This window comes from Sturnus vulgaris, unplaced genomic scaffold (assembly GCF_052056855.1).
Source record: "Sturnus vulgaris isolate bStuVul1 unplaced genomic scaffold, bStuVul1.hap1 Scaffold_212, whole genome shotgun sequence".
NCBI classification, from domain to species: Eukaryota; Metazoa; Chordata; class Aves; order Passeriformes; family Sturnidae; genus Sturnus; species Sturnus vulgaris.
The window spans coordinates 35,254-39,170 of record NW_028276272.1 but is presented as its reverse complement, the minus strand read 5'-3'; positions in this window follow the sequence as shown (position 1 = coordinate 39,170).

Below are 3,917 nucleotides of genomic sequence, written 5' to 3'. Positions count from 1 at the left end.
GAAGGGGGAAATAGCTACCAACAGACGAGACCAACGTCATGGTGCGCCAGCCAATGGAAGGGTGGTCATCCGTGGGGAGTACTCAGGGTCTCCTCCAGAGGATCGCTCTTTTATAGTCCTTTTTCAAAGCGAGTGGCTTGTGGCCAAGAGGTGGGGAGATTTATGGAGCATTGTGTGGGGCTCCAAGAGACAGGTGCGGTCGTGCAGTACATGCAGGCTTCAGCTGGTACCATGACAGCAGAGTCCAGTGAGCACAACACACCTGCAAAGAGTCCCTTGGCAAGCACCCACCTCAAGCAGGCCAGAAAATCATTGTCCAGAGTCAACCTGGGCGGGGGTCCTTGAGGTCTTCTTGAGAGGGTCATGAGGCAAAAATGAGGGAAACTTCACACCGACCCTTAGAGTGGTACATGAGAGGCAGCCCTCAGGAAACGGTGGCCACCCAGAGCTGTTACTCCTAGCAGATTTTGGCTGGGAGCAAGCCTTGTATGTAGTGCTTTTTCAGGGGGAATATCAGTTTCAGCCGTGGGAACCTGCAAAAGCGGATGGTACTTTTCCATAGGAAGGAAAGCACAGAGCCTCAGTGCTCCAGGAGCTGATGAGAGGCAGTCCTCAACATTCCAGGATCAGCCAGTCTTGCCAGGTGGCCCCCGGGAGGCCCAGCCAGCCAGACCTGTTCCATGTTGCCTTGGTTCCATGGGGCCTCACAGTGTCACAATGTACTCCTTGATTCCGGGAGTCCCTGTAGTGTCCCGATATTCTCCTTGTCACAATATTCTCCCTGCTTCAGTAGTGATAACAATGGCCCCTTGCTTCCCTAAGGTCCTGCAGAGTCACCATGGCCCCTGGGCTCCATGTGGCCCTGCTGTGTAACAAAGGCTCCTTGGTTCTCTGGGCCGCACAGCTTCATCACTGACCCTTGGTTCCATTGGGGTCCCGAGTCTCACAAAGGTGGCCCTGATTGCATGAGGCACCAGAGTGTCAAAATGGTCTCTTTGGTTCCATGAGGTTCCGCAGTGTCCCCATGGTCGCTGTCAGAGGCTGGATGACATCAATGTCCCCAGAGCCCTCGGGATGCTCGGAATGGCCGAGTGGGGCTGGGGCTGGGACAGACCTTGGAATGAGGTGGGACAGAGCCCCGCCCCCAGCCATGGCCTGGCAGATCTGCCAATCACACAGCAGGGGTAGCGCCCACCCAGCTCTGATTGGCTGAGCCGTCAATCAATCCCACACAGCAGGAGCAGCGCCCACCCAGCTCTGATTGGTTGAGCCGTTAATCAGTCACACAGCAGGAGCAGCGCCCAGCCTGCTCTGATTGGTTGAGCTGTCAATCAATCCCACACAAAGGCAATGAAACACAGCAGTGAGTGGGAAGAAAGCAGATGTCCCCGAAAAGAGGAGAGCTTACAAAACGCTAGGGAATTGAAAAAATCGGGCATGACGTCAAGCCCTGGTCTGAATCCTGAAATCTCCTGGGTCTGTGTCTCAGCCACACTGGAAGCCTAGCAGCTGGTAGCTCTCTGCATATCTATCTGGAGATCTTCTGTCTTTCTGTCTCTTTTTTCTCTTTTAACCTTCTTATCCTCTTTTACTGGAATGTTTTTGGGTAGTTTAACATTTTTATGCCTAAAGGTTTCCATCTTACATGGGCTGAGTTAATGATGTTCCTGCTACGCTAAGTGTTGCACGTTGAATTGGATGTTGTATGAAATCATTTGCCAAAGGAGCTCGGTTTTCTGTATTTTTCCAGTACACTTTTGTGTCGTTTTGACCTCTTGAGAATATCTGGCTGGGGTTTCTACTCTGCACCAAACTCGAGGAAAGGAACCTTTGCTCACCCTCAGCATTTCAGTGTTCTGCGGTGTTACAGGCGCACAGGCTCAGCACGGCCTCTTGTTTCCATCAGGCCCTGCTGTGTCACACTGGCCCTTGGTTCCATGAGCATCTGGAGTGTCACACAGCCTGATGACATTTGTCCTTGCTGCCTCTCCCATCCCAGTGCTCCAGGAACAGCCCCGAGCCACCTGTGAGGGACAGGCCCTGCTGGCCCAGGCCTGGGCTCAGGCCTTGGCCTTTCTGCTTCCTCCAACCAGCCCAGGCCTTGCTCAGCATTGCAGTTCCCTGCTCACAGCCCCAGGCTCCTGCAATCCTGGCCTCAAGGATCTGCTCTCACCACTCCCTGGGGAGCCTTTGGCAGTCCCTGCCCTCAGTGGGGCCACTGATGCTCCAAGGGACTTGGAGTTTTGCTTCTGACTCCTTGAGCAGCTTCTTCAACCTTCTCTCAGTGCCTGGGGCTCCTGGACTCAGCCCCAAATCCACCGTTGGGGATCATTAAAATACAGAAAACCCTCAGGAGCTCTTTGTCTTCTTTCCAATGTCTTCCAGTCTCCAGGCCTTGTGCAGCTGCTTGGAGTCACTTTGGAGTTCTCTTAAGGAGGAAGATTTCAAGGTACAGCTCACGATTTTCAGTGTTATAAAAGGGAGTAATTTTTCTTTTTCAGTTCAAAGAAGAAGCAACTTAGGCATTCCCCAGGTGATCTTGATGCTGAACGTCTCCTTAGGAGGCGTGGGCCCACAGAAGAATGAGCCCCTTGCAGGCTGACCCTGTTTGGACAAGCTGCTCCCCAAGCCCAGCCTCAGCGTGTCTGACATGGCCCAGCTGGGACTGACATCCCTGGCCCTGCACCGGAAGCCCTTCCCCCTGAACTCTGCAGCTGGCTGTCCCTGCCCACTGCACCATGTCGCACGTGCTCTCCTCAGGGCTCTGCCTGCATCCAGGCCCGGGACAAGTATTCCTGTTTGTGAGGAAAGAAGGGAAAAGCCTGAGCAGGTCTCCTAAACGACAAATCCCCACTGTAGAAGCACATGCTGAGTACAGGCTGCCTGGAATGATGACACCTTTCTACTAGGGACAGTGGGACCAGAAATGATGTCTGGATGTAGAATTCTCGGAGTCTTGCAGCTGAATTCTCTGTCCTTGTCCTTTCCCTGCATCTCTGTTGCAGATGGAAGCTGCTGGTGCCTTTCTCAGCTGTGACCTGTCTTTTGAATGCAGACAGATGTTCCCAGGTGTGTTAAGCAGGTGCTGCTCAATGTTTATGCAAAGCTTTGGTGTGCTCATGGAACCAAGGGGACCCTTGTGACACAGCGGGGGCTGATGGAACCAAGGAGACAATTGTGACAGTTGAGAGCCTCACAGAAACAAGGCTCCATTGTGACGCTGAAGGCAATTACGGAATCCACATCACTGTGACACAGCCGGGCCACGTGGAACCAATGGTCCCTTATGACAATGCAGATCCAAGGAGACCATGGTGACACTATGGGACCGCATGGATCCAAGGGGCCACTGTGACACTGAAGAACTTCATGGAAGCCAGGGTGCAGTGTGACACAGCGGTGCCTGATTGGAAGAAAAGGAACCACTGCTGACAGCCCAGAAACTCCTGGAACCAAGGGGCTGTGGTGACACAGCAGGGCCACATGGAACCAGGGAGACCTGTGACATTTAGAGATCCTAATGGAACCAAGAGTCCACTATGACACTGCAGAAACAAGGAGACCATTGGGACGTTGTGGAAGCTCACAGAACCAAGCAGCCCTTGTGACACTCCAGGGCCTCGTTGAAGCAGGGAGACCACTGTGACAGTCCAGAATGTCATGGAACTAAGGCTCTCTTGTGACACAGCAGGCTCCCATGCAACCAATTGTCCATTGTGACAATGCAGATCCCAGGAGACCACGGTTACACTACGGAAGCTCATGGAACCAAGGGTCCATTGTGACAAAGCAAGGCCTTGTGGAACCAAGGAGAGCATTGTGACATAATGGAACCTCGTGGAACCAAGGGTCCGTTGTTAGAGTCCAGAACCAAGGACAGCATTGTGACAGTCCAGAACCTCATGGGACCAAGATTC